At 41.2% G+C, this 26445-nt stretch overlaps 1 protein-coding gene across 15 annotated transcripts in view; it reads right to left on the reverse strand.

The window, feature by feature from the left end:
- The window catches only part of klhl29 (kelch like family member 29), a 286208-nt gene that overhangs the window by 244314 nt on the left and 15449 nt on the right, over positions 1 to 26445 (reverse strand). For 3 of the 15 annotated variants that reach the window (XM_004542178.2, XM_076873708.1, XM_076873707.1), the window contains exon 3: positions 12704 to 12772. The exons of 4 other annotated variants lie outside the window; for them this stretch is intronic. The gene's annotated coding sequence lies outside the window, so the exon portion shown is untranslated. Of the gene's footprint in view, positions 1 to 12698; positions 12773 to 25345; positions 25677 to 25742; positions 25861 to 26445 lie in introns of those variants that run through there. 8 more of the 15 variants (XM_004542172.3, XM_004542174.3, XM_004542176.3 and 5 more) reach the window with 6 other exon arrangements.

Raw genomic sequence — 26445 nt, forward strand, 5'->3', positions numbered from 1 at the left:
TGGAGCGCTCTGTGCAGAAGCTGGTTGAGAACTGGTTAATGTGGTGGCTCACTGAGGCAGCAAACTTCAAACGGTCGAGTCTTTCCAAGTGATGATAAACTCATCATAGAGACATTTAACCTTTGCTCGATAATTTATTGCCTCAAATTATATTTATTGGTATGTTTTATTCAAGTAAATGAAAAAAAAAAAAACATTCAAGTAAACATGAATTCACCTGAACAGATAACCTGCTGAGATTCAGCTCTTAATTATTTGGTCCCACCTCTCCCCATTCACATTTTAAAATGTCAAAATAAGTTGAAAGCGAACCAGTTTACACCAGTAACCAGACATTTGGTGTGGTGTAGAGACCCGGAGTTAGAGACTGAGAGAAAGAGAGAGAAGGGGTATACACAGAGGATGAGAACTTAACTGCTCTTTCAAATTATAATTAAACCATCTCCCTTAAGAGTCTTTTTTCTGACTTTGGATGTGCTGAATCTCAGAATGATGGAGTCGTGCCCTCTGTCTCAAATCTGCCTGCACATTCTTGCTATTTTGAGTGCATTCACACTGACAAGTACAGCTACGTGTACAGAGCACTGCAAGAACCCAGATTAATTCTCACAGTTAGTGGTTGCCATCTTATCTAAACCACGGAAGGGACCCCCAACCAATTTTCATCCAGTGGGAGGTGGAGGATATATCAGGAGTGCTGACTGTGATGCGAGCTAGCTAGTATCAGCTGTTGATTCTATCTAGCTGGACTTTTAGTCACTGAAGATAAATGCGTTGCTAAGTGTGATGTTTATGTGTGTTAAATAGTCATGGCTGGAGCTTCCCACATTCAGTTTGGGGACTACACTACCCCGTCACAATTCAAACCAATTCAAATCAGTTAAATTTTATTTATATATCTCCAAATCACAACAACCGTCGCCTCAAAGCTCTTTAAATTGTAAGCCCTACAATAACAGATGAAAAACGCCAACAATCAGATGACCTCCTATGAGCAAGCAATTGGTGACAGTGGGAAGGAAAAACCTCCAGCAGAACCAGGCTGAGTGAGGGGACGCCATCGGCTGTGACCGGTAGATGGCGGCGGGATAAACGAAGTAAATACTGCACTACATGGAAGTACACCCAACTTAAAGTACAGCACAGAACTGCTAAAAACTGAGGAAAAGTAAGGCCTTCAGCATTTATGAGTCTGCTGATGAAGCACAGGTGTAAAGAACCTAATTACCAAGTGAAATGTTTCGATAAAATAGAGAACGACATATGTGCAGCGACAGTCGCAGAGAAAACAAGATTACGGAAAATCTCATAAAAAACATATTACAGTGCAGCTCCATTAAAATGCCCACAAACCATACATCCTAATTAGTTTACAGCAATTACAGGAGGGACAGTGCCACTTACATCACTCGCCCATTCAGCTGTCACAGAGCAGCGTACGAGCCGCTAAATCCCAGCATGCTTTGCTCCAGGCATGCCACTCAGTGGTGCTGTGTTCGACATATCTGCTTTAATCTGATCTCGGTGGGTGGATGTAAGACTGACAAAAGCAGCAGAGGTTGGCATACAGAGAAGCAAACTCAACACAAAAACAGCTGAGTGATAGTCGAGTGACATTATGAGACATAATGACTGAGGAAAAAGAGCCGGGAGAGGCTCGGATTAATGTGCACCGGATGGATTTAAAAATGTGTTTAACAGTCGCGATGCAAGTTTTTTACAAAACTTTGTAGGTGGCATCTTTGAAGTAACACCTGCGCAACAGACGGACGGAGAGCCGCGGTGCTTTAATAGACTTTTCACTGACGTTAATTGTTTTTCTTTCATCGGCTCGTCTAGCCGCGGAAGGTCAGCGCGTATAGACGAGCTTCTTTTTCAACTGCTCTCAAAAGCCAACGCAACCTGCTCATCCGACACCTCAAGTACACTCAAAAAAAACAAAAAGAAACAGAGCCAGGTACTCACTGCATACTGAACTTTTCTCCCCAGCTCAGATTCTCAATGCTATAGTGCCAAGTACTGCTATCAACACAAATTTCTGCTTCAATCTCAAAATCAATTTTTACAAGCGGCACTTTCATTTTTTAGGGGGTTTACAGCTTGGAAGGAAAGACGGTTTCGATGTGTGGGTTTTGAGGCTCGATGTGAATTTTGATTATTTTAGTAAGCAGCGGGAGTTTAAACTGAAAGGTGATTTGTTTTGCCTCAGCAGTATGCAGCGGTTTCTGAAAGAAGATTCGAGGGCAGCGGAGTTAAGGAAAAACACATATGGTGCAGGAATGCTCGCTCATAAGTATGAGCCCCTATAGTGTTGCTTTGACATCTGCGCTACACATGTGTGCCATCCATAAAACTGCACTAGGATCACTTTAATCGTTTTACATGCACACTAAAATGCACAACCTGTGGATCATCGTAGAGCTTCCTGGATTGTGTCATTAAAGCCAGGGCAAAACGGTGAAAACCAAATCTCCATCTACAAGAGACCGGATAAACACATAACTGCAGATGACCTGTAGCATGTCGGTAATGGCTCACTACTCGGAATCTGTATTCGCCCTGCCATCTCTGCTGAAAGACAATAACCTTTCGCATAAATGACAGCGCACTCCTGAATCCCAGTTTAAGTGGAAAATGCAGTTAAATGCTTTTCTCTGTCTCATGCATGCAAACCCTGACATCTTTGTCACGCCTGAGAACGGCGGCGGACATCTGAGACGCCGTACATAAGCGATAGGTGACATAATGAGATGCACTCTCTGGATGGCTATAAAGGCTCGTGTCAACATTTATGCAAATAAAAATTTGGCAGCAAGTACATTATAACGCAGTGGCACTGACCGCTGATGATAAGGAGGTACATCTGAATTCTTTGATAAGAGTCCCTGTTGGGAAATTAATTTCGGCAGAGGACATTTGGTCCGTACAGAGCTGCGATGTAATTAAGGTTAAAAAGGAGGCTTCATACCAGGCATGGAAATTGCTTCCTTTTAAACGTATCTGTGAATCTGACAGGGGCTGGAACGGGGTGGACACGGGATATTCACAACATCGGCGTGCTGCTTTACTTTTTTATTTCATTTTCTTTAAATGATGCAGGACAGGAAGCGGTGACGCTGTCTAACAGCTCGACCCAGAAAGCAAAAGAAGAAGAAATCCTATATACATTTTCTTTTTTTTTGCCTGCAAAACAGCTTGAGTCAGCTGAAAAATGGAAAAACGTTCAATCAAGTTTAGCAGACAACAAGGAGGAAGGAACAGCAATAAGTCATGGTTTTTATCTCCATCTCTGATATTGCATAATGCATTGTGTAGGCTCTAGTTTATATGCGCATACTCTCAGTATCCTTGAATACAATAGCTTGACCAGATGCAAACATATATGAGGAAAAAATACAAAGATAACAAGCTTTTTTATAGTCGCTTCTGTGGTACGTGGAGGAAAGAGCAATGTAATAAAATACAATATAATGTTCTGCAAATATGAAATTACCTATGATTCTGTTCCAGAAGCACACACTGTTTTATATCTGAGCTCGAGCTGAGCGCTGCTCAAGAGATTAAGTGAAACAATACACCTCATGTGCAGCGATAACCATCTTACAATAGCATGCCAACTAATGACGCAAACCAAGCTTTGATTTACGGGTCGTGACTTAACGTTATAGCCGGAGCACAGATGCCAAGCATAAAAATCAATACGACATTACTTGCATGGAGGCCGGGCAATAGGGGACGTTGAGGTGTAGATATTCTTAAATAAGACAGCTGACATGACAGACATACTGTGTGCTCTGAAATGGCAAAGCCCGCTGCTTGATATCATCAGGCTGCAAGACGTTTTCACCGAAAGGGGGACACGAATGTTTGGCATGGAGGGCTGAGGCGAGGCACGGCTGACAGGACTCTGTGCATGAGTAGATGGATGGACGGACAGCTGGCGATGCTGAACATTTTTCAGCTTTCTCTTTGCATCATATCGCAGCGTTATACTCGCTTTCCTCGCCCGAGTTGGCAATTTAAAATGGGAACTGAAGGGGTCTTTCAATAAACTGCCCGGTAAAGCCTATTTATCGACGCTTCTCCAATGCAATGATTTTTTTTCTTCGCGTGGACGCTTTTGCAAATCCCGGTATTTCTCCAGCTCATGGGTCTAATCAATGAATTGCAGCCGGCAGATAGCATCAGCGTGTCCCAGCGTGCTCATCCTTGGCTCAGTGATGCACACGCTGCAGAGACTGATTTATTTTTTAATTTCAGTGATTTTTGTGTGTCTTTTTTGTTTTCTGGTTAAACACAAATTTAAACAAATTAAGTTTTATAACCCTGAGCACTTTTTAAGGTGGAAGGTCAAGTGACATTTTGAAGCTGTAATGAATACAGTACGGTTTTTTTTCTAGCCTATTCAATTTACAGTGTGCTATTTGAAATGCTGCACATAAGAGCTTATAAAACCGGTCATTTAAACATCACTATGAGCACATGACGGTGAGCCAAAGCAAGGCTGCCTCGCACCTTTTAAGCTGCAAAGCGGAGAAATTTTATCTGCTGAGCCAAACGTGAGCCGACAGTTTTTAATGACTTTTAAATATTATTGCCTTTATTGTAGTCATCTGCTCCTGATTGAGGACATTAGAGGTAAAGTGGTAGGGTAGTTTTTTTTCACCCCCATTCTCCCTTATGATGTGATCATACCGTGCAGTCCCTCAGGGCGCTTTAAGGAAAAGCGACAACACCGATACCATGAAAATGCCAGCATGCCCCATTCACAGATATTAGCCTCAATGGCCTGGATAAGATGCCATGCTAAAACCCCTGCTGCGTGTATGTGTGCGCGTTTCTGTGTGTCAGCCTCTTCCGATTCTATGCTCCTTTAAACCACGGGCCGACCCCCTGCCGCGCCGTACGTCTTAATCACTCCAGGGGCGTGCAGGAGACAATGCCTCACTGTTTATGTGACAAGAATATAACCGGGTACGTACGACAGCGCGGGGTCGCAGTCAGTGTTTATGAATGTGCGTTTATGTTCCGACTCTGTTATGGTCTGGTGACAGCATGTGAATGGGATCCCCGTGCTCCCACCCCACCCCTTTCTATCATTAAAGATGTGTGTGTGTGTGCTGTGAAGGCCAGAGGTTGTCTTATGAATGGCACCAGGCCCTGACCTTGCTCCTAACGCCCCCCGCCCTTCCTACACACCTGATTATTCTCAACCAAGACAATATCAGACATGCGCTTCATGGTGCCCAGGTCAGAGGGTCATGTCATTAGTGCCATTATTTTCTGCTTAGAACATTACTTTCCCCAGGACTACCCCCCTCCACTACACTCCCAACACTTCCTGTCTCTGCAGCTTAATACCTCAGCGCGCTGTGTCCCAATGAATGCCTTTCTAAAGGTTTTTTTCTTTTCCCCTTCGTCAGCAGGTGAAGACACTCTGTTTTAATAATAGTGGCAGACGTAGGGTTTTTAAAAACACTATGAAACATTACATAAGGCAACTTCTGCTGTACTCCGCTGAGTTGAAGTAAGTGGTTGTGGGAGATGAGGCACCTTTTTGCATTTAATGTCTTTATCCCGTCACAGTGGGACAGTCCATTAGGTGAAGGAACATGTGTGGATAAGCACAAAGTGTAATATTACAGACTTTAGTTAAAGGATAAAAAGGAATATACTCCAAGCAGCCACAACATTAAAACAACAAAAGCTGAACAATCTAAATGCTATTTTCACCTGGGATTTTGGCTTCAACAACAAATAAGCTGCTGCTGCTGAATGCGATTTTGAAAACTCAAAATTCTAATTCAAATTTTATTTGTCACGTACACAGTCATACACAGTACGATATGCAGTGAAATGCTTAGACAACTGCTCGTGACCTAAAGAAAAAAAAAAAAAAAAAGGAAGAGGCTATGAATAAGATAGGAAATAAATATGAAAAATTAAAAAGGGTAAATTTAACTAGGAGGGAATAAAATATAAATTAAGGTTAAAAATGAAATAACTGTACAACACAAATTAGAATGAAGGGTAAATTTAACTGGGAGAATAAGATAAAATATATAAATTAAAGTTGAAAATAAAATAACTGTACAACAAAATACACAATATAGAACTATATAAGAATGTATGAAGAAATATAAATAAATATATACACAATAACAGCAGCTGTACAAATATTAACTGGAAATGAAGAATATAGTGACCAGTGTTGTGCAATCCACATTATGTCTTGTGCAGTGCAAATATGCTTAAAGTGATTTAAGTGATGAAGTGAAAACAATGTCCAGAAAGTCCAGTGTGTGTGTAAGAACCATATGTGTGGGTCAGTACTGTGTGGTGGTGTGATTGAGAGACCGTATCGCCTGCGGGAAGAAGCTCCTCCTCAGTCTCTCTGTGTTGGTCTTCAGGGAGCGGAATCGCTTTCCTGACCTCAGCAGAGAGAACAGTCTGTTGTTGGGATGGCTGAGGTCCTTCACGATCTTCCTGGCCTTGGTCCAGCACCGCCTGCTGTAGATTGAGTGCAGGTCAGGGAGCTCTGAGCGGATGGTGCGCTCAGCTGACCGCACAACCCTCTGTAGAGCTCGTCTGTCCTGCATGGTGCTGTTCCCGAACCAGGTTGAGATGTTTCCCGTCAGGATGCTCTCTATGGTGCACGAGTAAAAGTTCCTGAGCACCTTGGAGGGCAGTCGGAAGTCTCTCAAGCGTCTGAGGTGGTAGAGACGCTGTTGGGCCTTTTTCACCACGGTGTTGATGTGACAGGACCATGACAGGTCCTGCGTGATGTGAACTCCGAGGTATTTGAAGCTGTCCAGTCTCTCCACTGGGCACTCGTTGATGACGGGGGTCCGGTAGTTCCTCTCCTGCTTAGTGCTGAAGTCCACTATCAGCTCCTTTGTCTTACTGACGTTTAGAAGGAGGTTGTTCCTCTGGCACCAGTTCTCCAGATTCCTAATCTCCTTCAGGTAGGCCATCTCGTTGTTATCAGAGATCAGGCCCACCACGACGGTGTCGTCAGCAAACTTGATGATGGTGGTGGAGCTGGTAGTGGCCACACAGTCATATGTGTACAAAGAGTACAGCAGGGGGCTCAGAACACACCCCTGGGGGGTTCCAGTGCTGAGAGTGGTGGAGGCTGAGACATGTCCGCCCATCCTTACTGCCTGTGGTCTGCCAGTTAGGAAGTTGGAGATCCACTGACACATAGATGAGCTGAGTCCCAGATGCTCCAGCTTGGTGGTGAGTGTGGAGGGAATTATGGTATTAATTATATGGTATTATGGTATAAACTCTTCTTTAACCTGTTTTGTTTTATTCCTGAGTTTTGTTATTACTTCCTATCCTACCACTCTGACGCACCCTGTTGTGTTAAAGCACTGTGTGGTTTGATAAAGTTAATTATGGTATGACTGTAGGCTGCTTTATTGATCAGCGGTGTCATCATCTCTGAAATTTTCCAAGACATCTAAGTAAGAAGTATCATTCTCTAAGGCTGTGGGCAAGTCACACAGAGACCTCTGGCGTGACATGGCGTTTTAGCATGTACACATTCTGACATCCACCCGATCTCGATGCCTGTTGCTGTAATGCTAACAATTTCTCCTTCCTTGAATCACTTTGGGTCCAAATTTTCAGATAAAGTTACTTATTCAGCCATTTTTACTGTTCCCACCACATCAAATTTAAAAACAGCTGTTCACTTTTTAATTAATGCTAATATCTTAATGTATCTATAGTGTAAAATCTATACTATTAAATGAAATATTAGCATCGCTGAAGGCTAGATTCTAACTACATTGCTGGTTTGAACTGAACTGTGCATAACGACATTGAGCCCACATGGTAACATAGAAAAAGAAGTATTTTCAAGTAAGGATATGAATATCTTTGGGAAGGTTGTTTGTTATTTATTTATTCTTGACCTCGGGAGCTTCAGAAAATAATGTAAGAATAATGTAAACCCAAGGTCTGGATACTGGCTACAGCATCTCAGTGTCTTCAGTGAATGGAGTCACAGAGCCAAGGGAAAGATTTATTTTTTAAATCTCATTTTCATGGTAAATATATTTTTCCTGTTACATTTATTAAAAGGAAAAAATTACGTCGTCTTTGCTGCTTGAAACATACCAGCGTTTAACAGAGAGAGAGAGCCTAAAACGAGTGCAAAACATACATTTTCTTTGAATCCATTAATGACGACGAGAGATTTCCTGCTCAGTCTAAAGTCAAGGTTAGCCCTTTTCGAGAGCACAAAACTGGAACTTCATGTTCAGCTTAATCAAGGTGACCACCGGGATTTATTAGTATTCACTGACAAGAAGGAGTCAATGCACACGCCTCACAGCAATTTACTGCACTCCTCAACAGGAGAGATGTAACTTTCTTTCTCATTAGCCGCTGCAGACACTCTTCCACTCTTTTATTTACCTCCACCCCTCAACCTTCCTCCACAATAGCACAGAGGATGGGCTGCCAGATGATAGCACCTTTGTCTGAGCGGCTCTGCGTGGCTACCGGAGGGACCCGTTTTCCTCCTCGCAGAAGCTTGTCATCTATCATTACTTGAGGCGGCCTTGAGAATGATTCTGGCAGACAGCTCAAGCTTACCGTCTGGGGGCCCAACATAAACAGCACACTGCTGGGCAAACAAGGGTGATGATGACCATTATTTCCCAAGATATGTGGTTTAAAAAGCAAACAAACAAACAAAACTTTATTGAGTTTTGTTGGCAGGCAGTGCAACATTTCTGATCATTAGAATTCGGTATTTTCTTTTTCCTTTTCACATGTTGCTGTGTGGATTTAGGGCACATCCACACAAAGAATGTCTGGAGCAGATAAAACACTCTAGATCTCTAACTCTTTTTGGTTGAAATTTGAACAGCAGCATTCAGAAACAAATAACCACACCATGGCCCCATGAAAATGCAACTCAGCGTGCTACTCTGAGCTGAATGTGGTGCAGTTTGTTTGGCGTAAAACAGTCGTACCAACTAATGGAAAAATCCCCAAACCGCTCTGAGCTTTATGGGCACATGGAGACAGATGGTAACACCTTATAGCCAGCGGGTAACCACTAGCTGTAAGATATTCCCATAGACACTTTCAATTAGTGGGTAGATGGGTTAAATGCAGGGTATCAAATAGTGGCCTTCAAAGGTTTAAAGACCATTCTTGTAATATCACCGAAAGCAAAAGATTACTGTTGGATTACTGATTAGTAATCCAACAATTAGTTTGGACTGGAGTATAAATACAACATAATAAGGCAAAGGTGACTATGGCTGTTCTAGACGACCAACACTATCACAATGGCCTGGTGTTTAATTCAAATAAAAGATTTTACTATTTAAATACATAGAGGGTGGACATATTAATAAAAATAACTCAATCTTTGACCAGTTGGGGGTAGGGCTGTGCGATATGACCAAAATCTCATATCCCAATATAAGAATTCTATCGTCCGATAACGATATAAATCACAAGAATTTAACATTTCCTGTAAATTCTGTGAATCTCGGGCAGCTCGACTTGCGTGAAGTGTTTCCAGCTGGGCGTCGTGGACCTGGAGTCGAGTGTTTTAACCGATGCATGAAACGATACATTTTTAGACATGAGTTGTAACAGCCGCCGTTTTCTTTGTGAGTATTTATTACACGGCGTGCTGCGGGGAAAAGCCTGTTCTAAGGTTTGAGTCTAAGGTTTATTTTTTAGCACCTGACGGCTCTTTTTTAATTCTCATCCATAAATAATCTGCATCTTTCATGTGATTCAGTTTATTTTGAAAAGTCTCAACAGGATCTTGAGCTTTATTGTGAAAGGCTTATGTGGAACATAAACAAGCGGACACGCGATGATGTTACCGTCGTTGTTGCCAACGACAACGCATAAAAACAGGCGCTTGTCCGTCCGTAGTGTGGTTATATTAAATATAAGAGAAAGAGAGAACTTTAAGACATTAATATAGCCACTACAGTGACCATCAAAACGATGAAAAAATATTGCCGTAAAGAGTTTATTTTGCGACACCACGAAACAAACGATAGCGTAAAATGAAACTATAGATGTTTTTATATCGTCATCCGATATATATCGTTATATCGAACAGCCCTAGTTGGGGGTATTTTGTTGGCATGGTTGGGTGCATTTGTCCATTTAGAAAGGATACAAAGGCTTTCTGAGTGAACACCATTCCTGTCCTGAGTGGAATGATCTCTTATGGCATCAAGGGTTTAGTGACTGAGTTTTTTTATAGTGACAAAATTCTAGAAATTTTGAAATTAAATGAATTTCCCCTTTTGCCTTTTAAAAAAAAAAACAACTATTGTAGTCGTTTAAAGGAACTCCTAAGGTATTCGTTTATTTATTTTTTTTAAGTATTAGAAGGTATTAAGAGTTTCTTAAAAAGAGGAAAGAAAATGCAGAAAGGTCAAAAGTAATGAGCTGCTTAGCCATGAAGCTCCCAGCATGCAGTTTTTGTGCTGATGCTAATGCTAGAGGAGGTTTTAAGCCCTGTGGTTACTGAGTCAGGAGAACACTGGTGACTTTCACCAACTAAACACCTCAGCACTCAGTGACCCCACTAAGTAACTTTACATGATCTTTGCAATAATAACTCCTACTGCTGATCAAGTAATATTTAGGAGACAAACTGACTTGGCAACAGTGGCCTCGTATTTAGTGCGCTCTGTAGAATGACTGAGTCTTTTCAAATGTTTGGAAGGGCAGACAGCATGGCCACCTGGGACTGGGACCAGAAACACCAAGGCGAATTTAGATGAAAAGGGGCGGTCCAATTCTTTTGTCCATGGAGTGTAGTCTTGAAATGACTGAAACAAGTCAATAAAATCCTGCAGTGCAGCGTTTGCTGATTTCTTCACGTCATCCCCAAACTAATGCAATTATAACTTGTAAAAAAGAAGCGATCACAAAAAAAGCAACTTTATAAATGCTAACAGTGCATCAGTGATGATCTCTGGATCTGGATCTCTTGCCACCTTCGAGCAGCACAATGATCACACAAACAAATAACAGGCCTTTCACACTCTCAAACCGTGACGCAGTTCATTTCATCACAAGGACTGAGGACAGCTGAGACATTTCTCGCCTATTAATATCAAGTAAATTGAGAAGTGCAAGTGTAAATTGGCGTTATAGGTTGCCAATTTCGTCGGCTACTGTAAAATACGACTTAAATTTATTCAAGTGAAGTTTTCATTACATGAAGCAGTATTCATAATGAATCCATACACTGACAGAAGCTAATTTCTAAAGGATTAAGCATATCAATCTCACTGTCACCAAGTCCCTTCTTTGCTCAGATTTCTCTGACAAAGCTATAACTCCTTGCCAGAATTTTTTAGGCCGCGTTAGCAGCTCCAAGAATGCCTGATAATATCTCAACCCACTCAAATCTCAACACTTGAACACTTTAAGAAAACCTTTCCCGAACAGCACTTGTATTTTCAATCTGCTGCATTAGACTGACCAAAATGTAAACACTCTACTCCACACCTGGCCCACTGTGAGCTGTGGCAGAGCATTTCTGTTACTTAATAACTAAGCAAAGAAATTCCTGATGCACAAAAGCCCAATGTTACGCTCAACTGGTAATTACCAACTCGTACACTACTTGAACCAAAAAGTGGTAAACACCGGTGGTTAAAAATTCCAGCTGTGTTATTAGACTTCAGCACATGATGGACTGCAGGGAACGGCCTATAGCACCGAACTAAATTTAACCTCAGACTACAACACACAAGTTGCAACTGTGATCAAAGGGGAGGCATTTAAAATGCATTGAGGAGTACAGATGATTTGCCAAATCTAAAAGCAGGATGATTGTGGGCCACCTTCCACAAACCCAACACCATCGAGTGATTTTACACCTGGAGCACCCCAGTGAGATATGAACCCAGCAAAGAGCACACGTAATGAGCACCGTTCATTAGTGATGCACTGACCCAAGACAGGACATACACATAATCACACACACACACATGAAACCCCGCCTCGATGCCTGTGGCGCCCATGCCTGGTCACCTCGCTCCGGGATCAAAGCCAGTATGTCGTTCTAATCAGTCCTCACAGTGGGCAACCCCATTAATTCAATTCTATTTCATCAGCGGTGAGCAGACCACCGGAGGGGTCTGCACATTCCTGGGGTCCCGCGGTCCAGGAGTAATCCTATCTCTTAATGACCCGAGATCAGACTCTAGCCCAAGTAATTGCTTCGAGACCAACTTTGTTTTGCTTGCCGACATAACTGCGAGATCATCGCGGGAAAGAAACAAAGACAGACACAACTCATTTTATGGACACGGCAGGGAAGTCAAGCAGAATTAATGACACCATATATCAAGTAATTCCAGACAATCAACCCCCCGCCAAACCAGGCCAACACTACACGTTATGCACAGTAAGCTGTATCAAACAATCAAGGTTTTGTCAGCTCGCATTAGAGCATAATCAGATTAGATTTTTATAGCCCTTCTCCTCTACAGCAATATCGTTAGTAAAATTTGTGAAATTAAAATGGCTCCAAAGAGTTTCCATGGAAAAAAACAAAACAATAAAAAGACATGGCAGAATATGACTGACTCATGTTTTATTGTGCTTTTGTATTATGCCGTGTGGCTTGTCGGTGGCATAATAAGATGTTTATTGGGACTTAAGATAATGAGCTTTTCATATCTTACCGTACCTTTGGTCTCTTGTGGATGGGGATGCTCATCACAGACAAATTAGATCTTTTGAGTATTGCTGTCTACACCTGCAGAAACAATAACAGTTGGTAAATGTGAAGGCTTTGAGAAAAAAAAAAGCACTGCTATAAACGTGGTCCTAACACTCTGGTGTTCTCAAAAATTAATAAGAAACAGGTTTCCATTCACTCAAAGAGTATGAAAGTGAGGACAGATCTACACACAGACGTACTATTAATGGCTCTACAACAGTCCCGAGAGAATATCGGAGGTCAACAATAGACAATTGGCAGTGGGAGACAGCCAAACTAAACATATATGGCTGGAAAGCTCCTTGGGATTAGTAGCAAACAAATGTCTGAGTGAAAATGTGAGAAAAAAAACCTTCCAATAATACACAAAAGTGAAAGCTCTGCTCTTTTTGAGATGACGACAAAGGAGTTTTTGCATGGGACGTGACACTTCAAAGGGCCTCATTGTCGCACGTAACAACAGAGCTGGTGTTGGTAAAAACAGCGATCATCTGACTCCTCGACGGTGGCAGCCTTTGGAAGTCACCACGTCTCCTTCTTTGTTTGTGTCTGTCTGTTTATGAAAGAGTACGTGCTTCTGTTTGGAATCTATGCACAATGACATTTTTTTGCTGAAAACAAGTGAGGGGGGGGGGGGGAAGGAAAAAAAAAAACTTGGTAGACATCTTTTTATCGTTTTGATCACCGCAAATAAAAGAAATAAAGATCAATTTGGCAAACAAAGAGGCTTTAAACAAAACAATCTATGGTGTCGGGATTTTGTTGTCTTTTTGAAAAAAAATTTCATGACCCTTTTGCACGGCAGCGTACAATTAAAAAATAAAAAGAATATAATCACATTTTTGTGGATTCTCTAATATCTGAAGACGGGGCTTCAACAAGCAGATATCCACCGCAGGTCACGCAGGAGCCGTTTCCACAAAATGTTAGGTGAATTAGCTGATGCCCCTGCAGCACACAATAGGAGATGACGCAATCCCACTACCACATTTACTCAGTTACGGTTTAGATAAGGGTCTTGCCTTAGTACAGGTAGAGCACAGGAAGACGGTTTCCTAACTGCGTACTGGACATCACACAGGCTTCGTACAGACTAGAAAACTGGCAGATTAAAGGATGTCTGATCCGACTGCGCCAGATATTGTCAAAAGCACTACTGTCATGTAATATATATAGTATATACGTATACATACATTTCTCAGAGCAGCCTACATAAACCACTATGCAATACAGCCACACTGAACTTTAAGAGCTGCCAAAAAACCCTCTTGTTCTACTTTCACAAAGAGCATTGCCTTTTCTTTTTACCGACACACCAAACATGCACTGACATCGTAGATGACGCAGTGTGAGAAAGAACAAAAAGTTAAATTAGGCTCCCTTCATCGGAACAAAAAAAACACTTCTGTTTACACATTTCTGCAAGTCCACATAAAACTCCAATACAAACGAAAATGCGCTGTATTTAAGCAAAACACTGTTGGTGCCCTTTTATCGCTGTGATTGTTAGACAACCGATAATCACAGCATTTGTGTACACATTTTTGATGTGAAGCTACATCTCTCTTTTCCTTTACTGTCCCTCTGTGAGCTATGCCACAAACATTTTCTTCTCCTTCAAAATAATACACCGATATAGGTATATTAGTTCCCAGGATGGGCAAAGCAGACGGGGAAACGTTTTCAAAAAGGGAAATGTTATTGAATGCTCATTTATCCTGTTTCGCTGACACTTCCACCGAGTCACGCTTTCTGCAGGGCTGGATCTTGAGTACATTTTGTCTTTTTTTAAAGATGAAACACAGTGAATGAAAGCTTATTTCTTTATTCTTGGGGTGAAGGGAAGGAAAAAAAGTCTGATTGCATTTGTGATGTTGTGCAGGAATGGAAAGGGCTACCTTGCCAAATCGTTCTCGAGAGGATGATAAAAGACAACAACTCGCTGGGTTTTAAACATTTTTTTCCACCATCAATTTATGGGGCTAAAATACATCTGCTGTTGCAGAGTCTAAAAAAAATAAATAAAATTTGTGACATATGGCTGTTTATGTAACAGTGCCAAAATAATCCAGAGTGAAATCTCATTAAAAGTTAGAACACAACCAAGTGTGCATATATAAGAAGTATATTTTAAGAAATTCATAATGAATATGCACCCGAATATGATGTGTTTTGGTGCCACCACCCATTTTCTTTATGGAACGTAAGATTAGAATTTTAACGACATAAACAGTCAATAACTTCCAGGCAATATTGTATATATTGAGTTTGATGTGACAAAAATTACCAATACTTATTATCCGAACCAAGCGCATTGGCACTGGTGTGTAAACGAAAACCTTGAATTTCTTTCTCGTATTTTTTTTTTTAAAAACAAAATGAGTTGAACCCCCGTAGGAGAAATGTTTACTTTGGCATGAAATTAGAGATGTTTTCCATTAACTCCACACAAAGGAACATCATTAACCATCTCATTGACTTCTCCCTATAGATTTATATTTGCGCTCTTCCTCTAATTGTCTACGCATTTGTGATGAAATTCGAATACTTGCAGTCCAAAGGCCACTCCTGAATGACATTTAACATACTTAATAACCTTAAAAATGAAAAATATCACTGGGATAAAAAGGTGAAGCGGTACAACTTTCAGTCACTCGCTGCCTTACTCAAATGATGTACAGAAAAAGTTCTACCGTGTCCGTTATTGCAAACTTGTCAGAATGAACCCCAGTTATAAATCATCTACGTAATTATCAATTGATTGAAGCAGCTAACTGTGAAAACCACATGGAAGTATAATACATCAATTTTAATGACATTTCTTAATCAGAACGCTGAGCAATCAGCAGAGACCAATTAAGGCCTGAGAGATAGAGACCCGCCATTAATAATCACACTTGGCTGCCATCACATTGGCTCCATTCTCAAAAGGGTGTTTGAGCAGTTTTGAAGTGGACTATTCATTTCAGGGTAAAGGTATTGCCGCAAGACTCGAGAGCTGCAGCAGGAACAGGAAAGCAAAGTAAAAAGAGTACGGCAAAAAACTGCAAATGCCGAGCAGCTTCACGTTATGGCCACGCCGTCAAATGACTGGTGTGACTACAGTTAAAAAAAATTCTCTCATAAAAATCAAAGGGCTTCTTTTCCAAGTGGCAATGAATTCTTGTCCACAGAGGAGGGAATGGATAGGCCTATCTTGCAAACGCTGAGAAAAAGAAAATGTCTACCCTTCAAAGCTATAAAACCACAGCGGGGCCCACGGGCACAGAGCAATGACAGATATCTTTACAATGCCACCTTCAGCTGCAGCCTTATTAACGTTATGGTCAGTTTTATTGCGGACAAAGTCTGTTCATCTTTGAATGCAAAAACAGCCAAGCTGCAACGCATAAAACGTACCAGGGGCACAGAGACCAAGCAGCAACACTGCCCTTTATGTCTTTCCAAGCAGGAGTTTTCTTCTCTCTGATTTTCACTTTGCATTTGCTTGGCTGCTGATATGAGTGGCAATTGCCTGACTTTTAAGTCTACTCCAATGAACTGTGTCCATGTAAAGAGAGGTTAAACAGCCAGGGTTGCATCTGAGCGAAGGCAGTTGTATAACCAAAGTCACTGTCATTGGCGTTTCCTTTTTAAGCTTTATGCACTAAAATCTTTCTCACGCACAAAGTCTTGAATGATCAGGGCCCATCATATCATAAAGATGTCACACTACCATATTATCCTAATAACAAACTTCCCTCTCAGACTGCAGGCTTAGTCTAAAGCATTTAAAAGTAAAATGGGAGGCAGACCCTTCAGCTATCAGGCCCCTGTCCTGTGGAACAAGCTCCCAGTTTGGTTTTGGGAGACAGACACCCTGTCCAGTTTTAACTCTTCGATAAAGCTTATAGTTAAGGCTTGATTAGGTGACCTGAACTTTGCCTTAGTTATGGTGCTGTAGGCTCAAACTGCTACAGCAGCAGTCCCCAACCTTTTTTGCGTCACAGACTGGTTTATGTCCGACAATATTTTCACAGACCGGCCTTTAAGGTGTCCCGGATAAATACAACAAAATAAAACCAGAACAGTACCAAAAAAGAAGATTTATTCATAACACACGGGGAAAGACCCAAGGAAACCAAGTTAACGATAAAAACGATTTAAAAAACTGATAAAAATGCAGAAAAACACAAATTTCACCTCTGTGCTACACGACTTCAAGTGAGGCACTGAGCACTTCTGTTCACTCCCCGTGTGTTTATATGCCACCAACATATCATTACATTTTTGTCTTCTTACTGTTGATTTAGACTTATGCAGTGAATCTTTGCAGAGTGTGCGACATAACCTACGTAGGTGGTTGAAATCGTTGCCAGCACTCATACTTTTGTGTAGCGTTTTATGTATTAATTACATTGTGGTCGTGTTTTATATGCGGTGCCAGACACGACACAAACAAATAAAATGCTGGTACATTTTTCCCATCCTGCGCCCCTGCTCTTTGTTGTGGTCATTTTCTTTTTGTTTTCCTTTTTTTTGGAGGGGGGAGGCAAACATATTTGTCCCTTCAGATTTTCCACTTCTTTGTAAATTCCCTCACGTCCATTCTGACGGTTTCAGCGACCTCCCTCCAGGAATTCGCTGCCATCTGAGTCCTTATATTGGAGCAATGATTATCATTCCTTATTGAGGCAATGATTGTTATTCTCACTGATAAATTAAAAAGCCGTGGTGAAAAAGTAGTCGGAACACACAGGAGTCATCAACAGTGCTGAACAGGCCAGTTACAATAGCTGTGGGCTGCATTAAGACATGTAGATATGATTTCTAGGGACGTTCATGTCATGTTACGGCATAAAGTTTCAGAGGGGTTTGCGGTTACAATGTACCTATGATGTAGATTTAAAACAAAGTATAAAGTATACCCTACGAGTCTGCGTCTCTCTTTTTCCTTGACTCTCAACCGATCACGGCGGATAGCCACCAATCCCTGAGCCTGGTACTAACAGTGGTTTTCTTCCTATTATAAGGGAGTTTTTCCTTCCCACTGTTGCCAAGTGCTTGCTCGTTGGTTGTCAGGCTTTTATCCAAATATATTAAATTCATTACCTTATGGCATAAAGTGCTTTGAGGCGACTGTTGTTGTGATTTGGCGCCCTATAAATAAACCTGAACTCAATTGAAAATTGAATAGAATATGAGCTAATGTCAATAGTCCAATTTTGATAATGTGGTGACCCACTTACACAGAGTTTAAATGAATAAAAACAGCCCCTTTTCCTTTTTAATTTGTTGCTGGCTGTCATACGGTAATTACTAAATACAATTAATGACCCTGGTCATTGTGCTGCAGGTATTTATACAGAGAAAATCTACTGCCAACGTGAATTAATCAACAGTGGAGTGCATGCATCGCAGCATTAGGATGGCTGGGATGGTGCCAATATTTTATAAGCTGCTGTGGCCCTTGAAAGAATACATCCGAACTAATGCAAACAGGTTGTAAATAGGATAATATTACAGATCCACATCACACCACCTGTAAACACGTGATTTATGTACCCTCTTAACTCAAAAAGCCACCTTTTAACTCGCGCAGTTGGAGTATGCAAATCAGACATGGCTGTAAGTCACTGTTATGTATACTACAATTAATTGTGAACGATTTACATATTTAGTGCTCACTGCAGATAAATGATTCAGAGGCTTCCCCTCAAACAGATCCCTTCAAAATAAATGCATGGTGAAGGACGAAGTAGGAGTGGCATCCCCAGATTCAGGTAAGAAGATTACTGGGCAAACCCCGCTTTTAGTATATTTTCTTGTTAATACCAAGACAAATGGCAATTTAAAAAAAGAAAAGAAAAAAATCCACCCTGAGGCACACAGCACATAGACTATACACTGCAGTTACAATGTGGCACCACTGAAATGACAGTGGCAAAGCTCAAATGGTTTTATTGTAAATTCCCATGGTTCTGAGACAAAAAGCAAGTGAAATGAGTTCAAGTGACTTCAGTGACCGGTGAAATTTGTTTTCCTCTTGAAGTAATTTGAAGTCTGGTTTGCCTCAAGCAGACAGAGTTAGTTTGAGTCTGACATTCCACCTCAAAACCTCTTCCAACAGGCCTCTCTTTAAGCTTGGCTTCTCCTCAAGGCAGATTCAATTATTCAATTTCAAATAAATGATTACATAATGTGTCCGTGTCCTTTTAAGGCCCGGTGCACTTCCCAAACAATGTCTGCTTTAGTCTCCTTTTTTTTAACAACTTGGACATAGCTTGAATAGGTTTTGTATTACATTATAGATGATGTTTATTCCAAAGCAGAGATAAGATAGTGAAGTGCACCTTATTAAAATGAGTAAGGTTTATAAAAGGGATGCCTGGGGAGCTGTGGCCGTCAGCTGCGGTGCAGAAATATTCCTGTAGACAGGCTTAATGGGGGCCTGCATAAACAGGAGGAAAAATAGCAGTGGTTCTGTTGGTTGTGATGGTCTACAAGATAAAAAAAAAAAAAAAAAAAAAGATTTTCCATGCCTACCTCTTTCACAGCCCGCTCCCTCCCTTGATGGTGCAAACCTACGGCATCATCGCATGGGGCTAACAGGCTTAACCTGCCCCCTGCGGAGCCACTCACCACACAGCCGCCTCCCCGAGTGCAGCGGCCCTGAGATGTAGCCTCACAGGCTTGAGTCCAAACCAAATCCTCACCCCGTGTCCCCAAACATGTCAAGTGAATTTAAACACTCTATGTGGGTATTAGCATTAATGGAATGGTCTTCAGTTTTCCTAACAATGCTTTCTCTTTTTTTTTTTTGGCAGGAGGACCAAATACTTTCAATGCCACATTGAACAAATGCAATCGGAGCTAAAGTTACTGGTAAATTTAGAATTTAAGTGCAGCCCTTGGCCCTGGTGTTATGGCCTAATGGCTCACAGCCTTTTGTGTAGGGTGGTTCAGATTCCTGGAAAGCATAGCTGTTTGACAACAAAACACTCATGCCACGTACTACATATTACAGCCACAGCAACACTATGACAACTTAACACTTTTAAAGTCAGCAGATTAAAGACCTAAAATCATTACACTAACAGAAATCTTACTGTTAGGTGTTAATATTGAAATATGTGAAAAAAAATACAAATAAAACTGAAACATAAATGTATATTAAAGAACCTATTCAGTTAAACAGTACCAAAATTCCTAACTTTCATAATCAACAACATAAATACAACAACAGAAACTAAGCTTTGAAAGTGATCTATTAAATCAAATCTCCATGGATGCAGGAGGTTCAGAGCTTAGTGCATTTTGAGACCATTTGAGTCTCTGAAAAGGGAAACTGCAGGCTTTTTAGAAATATGATACCAGCATCACTAGCCCTTGAGCGACTGTGTTCAAGAGGGCAGCTGAAGAGACTGCTTTTCATAGTTCACTGATCTCTAAAGAGCTTGGGAAGCACGGCATTTGCTCATGGCCTTATGCCCCGTGTGTTAGCAAGTATTTTATGCTTTGTAATGGCCAGTTATGCTAAATATTCAGCGGCATATTTAAACAAAGACATCACTGTCCCAGAAAACCAATAAGGAAAGTTTAAAGGCTCCCTTAAAAGCTGCGGGAGAATAATTCAGTACTATCGGCAAAGAAAAAACTTAATGTGGTAAGTATCTGATCCATCTTCATCTTTGTCCTTGAAAGGCATCTCCCCTGTCAGTATTTAGAATAGGATTTTAGTTTTCCCTGAGATGGTATTCAGATTTACAGCAAAAATGTTTTTAAAATGTGCGTTAAAAAGACGTTACAGCTACTTTTTTTTAATAACAAGTGTTACTTTTAAAACAACTAATGGAAAAAACCAAAATGCTTTGTGTTGGAAGGAAAACGAGGCCTTTTGGTCATCCTGTCACTGAAAACGCCTTTATCATGTTGATATCAAAGCAGGACACGGTAAACCAAATCAAGACAGATCAAGCATTCTCTCCACGCTTGCTATCAAGCTTGAATACACTAACAAACATGGCCAACACAAGCTGAAACCCATCTTGATCAATGAGAGACTTAATATTTGTTAAAGCACTGAGTTAAAGCAAGCTTGCATATGAGCCACAGAGTCATTAGCATACAGTGGAGCCCAGGTGGAGCTTGAATACGGCTGTTATCACGAACCGGGTGTAAATGATCTAAGGCTCTGCTGATACATGGCCTTAACATTGGTCTTGGGTGGTACAACTACAGGTGGACTGCTCCTGAAGGGACTCGGTTAATGCCCCATGGCTCAGACCACATTTGGAGGTGGTCTAGATGGGGATACCTCCCCAATCTTTAAACAGTCTTTAGACAAACGTGTGCTTGGACACATTAAAAGATGGCCTGCTCTAACTAACCTGCTCCTTTCCCAGCAACAAACAGCAAAACAGTTGGTGGAGTACACGTGGCAGACTCTTTCCTGCAAAAAAGCATTTCTGGATCCATCGAACAATTTTTAACCAGAACCAAATGCAAGTCATCAAAAATATATTATTCTTCAATTTTTTAAACCAAGCATTCTAAACTTAATCACACAACTAACAAAACTACATATGTTTCTGTCAAATGAGGCGAGAGATTCATTGTCTTAATTATATGCAGACTGACCGTGTTAATGCAGCCAGTCAACCTCGAAAGCCCAATTCCACAATTCGCAATAGCCTGTCAGAGTGGGTCTAGATTTGCTTGACATAATAATGGGTAATGGGTCCAGTACCAAACTGAGCTAGGTAGGCAGGACTTTAATATTTAATGTAATAATATAATAATGCAGGACTCTTATTATTTTTATAAATGTGGAAGTAAAATCTGTTATAAAGTCGTCACCCCAGATGTTTGTGATGAAGCATGCCAGGTATGATGAGGACTAAATTCTTGCTCCGTGCTGCTTTTAACTGCAGCTCCCGTTGTTTCAGCATGACTGCTTGAAAAGAAAATCTAAAAAAACTTGCTAAGCAAACTGACCTTGAGGTCAAGTTCAACCTGTACAGAGATTCCATGCTTGCAATTTGCTAGCAGCACAAGACCCAAAAAAATTAACCTAAGAAAAAGGAAATAAATGCACTAAGAGTACAAAAAGCTACCCGAGTACCATCTAAGTGGCTATGGCAATTTAATACAGTGCTTAGTGAATTGAAATAACGGTTCAATTAACACAAAAACAGAAGCAAAAAAAGGAGCAATATTATGAAAACTGCTGGGTACACCGTGTTCAAAGGAGCCACTAGCATCAAAGGGTTAGCATGAAATGTATACATAATGTACTGCAAGCTTTCTTGCTGAAGGAAGTCTTTACAGTAAATACAGTAAGCAGTAGCATGCAATAGATTTATGTTTGTATTGACAGAGGAGAGACATTAATATTGTTTTCTAACTTACGACAAGAAAAGAAACCACTAAAAATATTTCCTGTAATAAATGATTTCTTTAACGAACAAAACCCATAATTATTTTTTTATTATTATTTTAAAAAATAATATCACATTTCAGAAACATAAAAAATATATATATTTATGAAATGCAGAGTGCATCAAAAAGAATAATTCAATTTCAAAGTGCTTTAGGTCAAGCCATTCACCCGTAACAATCGAAGCACATACAGTTAGAAAGAACGGATTCGTGACTTTCATGTGGTTGCTGGAAGGTGGCATAACAGCAGTGGCTACAGTGACCACAGACAAGTTTGACTATTGTATGGACATATGCAAGTGTCCGGAGAGGTATGCCTTGAGCAATAGTTAAGTTTTGTATGTAAAAGTTTATATTCAGCCATGTACTTTAAATTTTACTGCAATTTTCCTTTTCTTTTCTAAAAAAAAATAAAAAAATAAAAGAAAAGTATTTTGAAATTGGATTAAAAAAAATTTTTAATACCCTGTCTGTGTGTGCTTAAAAAAAAAAAACAAAACAATATATAATCAAAATTTTATAAATCATTTAATAACGACAGTTGTGTCACATTAATTCAGTAAAAGATTTGTTAACAAGAAAATAAAAAGATTTTGAAGCTGCAGATATTATTGCTAAATTCAACTCACTGTCACCTGATTGTGTAACAGGCTACAAGAATCTGATTTCACATTTCAAAATCTCACATTTCAGATCCCAGTGTGTGGATACTGTTGTTTGAATATACTGGTGTTTCTAAAGGGGTGCACGTGTAACCCCCCCCAAAAAAAGAATAAATAAATAAATAAATAAAAAATTATTCACATACTCAAAGCAGCCTCTATGAACACGCAGAGAGAGCACAGTATAAATCTGCTAGAGCAATGTGATTACAGAAGAAAGGATACCCTCTTTAACCTTGGAGAAAATAGAGTTCATTGTGTGCCAAAGAGACAAAAACATGCACAACTGCTTTTCATTCTCATTTTGATTGGGGGCGGGCTGGTCCAGATTGGCCTTCTAATATCCACTGCTCCAACAGAATCAGCGTAATTGCCGGCTACTTTAATATTTTGCTTTGGTCAGCAGGCTGCAGATAAACAGAGGCATTACATGTACATTAGTTTAAAAAAAAAGAAAAAGAAAAAAAGGAGACACTGGAAATTACTTCGTCTTACCCAAACTGCTGCCGAATAGCTATATTTATCTGACTGCTGTTACATGAAAATAACTCAGAGCTTGGCTTTCTGCGGTTATATTTATTGGCAAGTTTGGCACAGCTTCTGCTTCCTCGACTCCTTGAAATACACGGTTGATCACCGGAGGCAAAACCAAGTGCATCACAACTTCATCCAAGTACAAGAAAACACTGTACAGCATTTGATCCTTTCTACCTCCTTAGCCTGCATTTAGATCACACATCCCACACCGGTCAAATTATACATGCTTACCCCGTGTTCTCCTTCTTGGAAAACGTGGTGGAAAAAAAATTATAATAAATGGCCTTGAGCTGCAGTTTTGTAATTTGCTGACCATAACAACAGGAGTCGTTTTTCGCTTTGCCTTTGCTAATAGGATAAATGCCTCTGGGTAATTTCTAAATGAATTCCTCCGGCCAAAGCGGTTCCCTAGACCAACCTAAATCACATTTGATATAGAAGGATTATCCCTGATTGAGTTTATTGCAAAGAAGCTTGTGACAAACTGAAGAGACGACAATACTTCCACAGAGGTAAGGCTTGCCTGACAATAAGGCTCTGTAGCTTAACACACGCTACAGAGTGTGTTAACACCTCTCCATGTAATGCTGCTGTGTGATCATCCACCTGCGGTGACTGGTTATCCTAAATGTGCAGAGCGAGAGTTCTCCCTCGAATGCAGCACGTGAGGCGAGAAGACCCCCGCTAAACACAGCAGCTCTCAGGCAAATGCATTGTCTTACCTTATCCAGTCCAGAGCTCCCCGTCTCTTCAGAGAGGACTAGCACTAAAGCCTCTTAATCCCTGCCTTGATTTGTGATAGCCTGCTAGGTTTTCAAATGTCATCAGCAGGGAAGTGTGTCCTGCTCCTGCCCCACATGCTCAGCCCATTAATACAATAACAAATGTTGGATGCATCTTCAGAATAGCAACGCACGCGCAGTCATGTTGGGTGGCCGTAGGCTACATCTATTTATATACAGTAAGTCAGGCTCGTAAACAGGGATCAGCACCGGGGGGGACCATCCAGGAGGATCGACAAGTGTGCTGTTGGATGTGAGAGTTCACAATAAATCATGCTAAATATGGACTGCAGGCAAAATGTGATAATTCTGCGATCCATGCTTTCGCCTCTACAGTGCCTTCACACTTGCACAGGACAACATCTCCTGCCCGGTCAGAAGGTGCATTTGTAAAACAGCATGGACTCGATGATCATCGGGAACTTTCTGCAAAACACAGTGTCCTTCACAGCCAGTGCTCCACTTCACTTCACAGCACTGCACTGTAACAACACATGGGACTTGTCATGAGCAACGCTTAGCTGTTTGAAGGATGAGTCTTGCCTAGTGCAGGCTACAACTTTACACGCATCTGTGGACTATAATAACAGGATTTTATTTATTTATTTATTTTTCCTCAAATCCACTCCAGAGCCACAATAAATCTTTCCGTTACAATCTGTGCAGTAGTGGGATTTGTGCAGCTGTAAATTCAGAAGATGCACAACTGGGGTAAGTGACATTGAAATTTATTTCTTCTGCCAGGTCGTTTGCACATGATTAAAGGCTTCTAGGCAGTTTGTCAGAACATGACCAGCTGATTACACCTGAATTATTTTGGTGTATATATATATATACCAAAATAATTCAGTAATATGTGTGTATATTTGATAGCGTTGCTATAGTGACCAACTGTAAGTCCTAAATTGTTTGACATTGACGCAGACCACTCCTTTAAATTCCCAAACCTCGATCTGAGTCGTGAAGTTAGTTTTATTCGCCCTCCTCTTAACGGGAGCGCTTGCGCACAACGTGAGCGCCGTACACACCATTTGGTAGGCTATGGTCCTCAGCTAAGGGCTGGCAGTGAAACTGATGATCACCCTCATTCATTCATGATAGGACGAGTGAACTCCTGCCTTAACACAAAAGCGTGTAAAAAAAAAAATTGAAGCAAAGGAGAGAGTCAGCGCGGTGTTTCTTCGCACCTCCGCTGACCGAGCGCTTACCTCCACCGGCCGCTCGCTGCTCCTGTCCCCCGGCGTTTGTCCTTGTTTCGCTCCGGCGCTGATTATGTATGAATGCTGTCTTTATCCCGCAAAGACCGCTGTTGCATTTTACAGCAAAAGGAGCAGCACAGTGCAGTGGCAGCGGCTGTGGGCCGGTCTGTAAGTGGCCTGCCTGCGCTCGGCTCTGCACGTCACCAAGTGGAGTAGACAGGACTTGGCAGACGGGCTTTCTGCGCTCTCTGCGCGGCGGCGGATCTGAGATGTAAGCGACTGCTTGGACGGACTGGCACACCGTGTGGCCACTTTACTCCCGATGCTGCTCCTCCCCTTTCACTTTGTTTCTCTCACACAAGCCCTACAGCGCCTCCCACCCGCCACTGTGTGCCATCGCACGTACCTGCAGAGAGCTGTGCTTGCACTCCAGCATCAGTGGAGCTGTCCTCGCAGGAGGTTCCTTGGATCATTATCAGCCATGAAGAGAGTTCCAAAGGTTCAATCGTATTCTTCTTCTATTACTTAGACAAGCAAGAAAACAAACTAATAATTGTATTATTCACTTAAAAAAAAGAAAAGAAAAAAAAAGTGTTTGGGTGGTTACAGCTGAAATATTCCCAAACAATCTTCCCAAATAAGTCCAAATTACAGATGATAGGTGCACTAATGCTGGTTGTTCTTCCTTCCCAAAACCGCTGTAGCTTTCCCCGTCCTACCTGGTGCTTAAATGCTGGTAATTACATTCACTTAGCGTCCTGGTTGTAAATCAGCCCCTGATTAGATGGCTAGAATGAAAATCAACAGGGCCCTCTCCAGCTTGATCCAAATTGCCTAAAATCAATGTCCTTTTTGCTTCCCTAACCACTTTTCCATGAGCACAATCAGCAATGTCACGCGATCAAGCAAAGGTGGGAAGAAATAATTACAGAAAGTCAAGAAAAGACAGCCCCGGCCTCTCACTGAGGACATTTTGATGCACCGCGGCAGGAAAAACACAGGTGTGGACGATAAATGAATTCCTATTCGGCAGATTTATTTGTTTTGATAGTTCAGCTTTATCTCGGCCCCTTCTGGGGACCGGCTACTTGTGGGGCAATTAACTCAGA

The sequence above is a fragment of the Maylandia zebra genome, linkage group LG15 (genome assembly GCF_041146795.1).
Source record: "Maylandia zebra isolate NMK-2024a linkage group LG15, Mzebra_GT3a, whole genome shotgun sequence".
Lineage (NCBI taxonomy): Eukaryota > Metazoa > Chordata > Actinopteri > Cichliformes > Cichlidae > Maylandia > Maylandia zebra.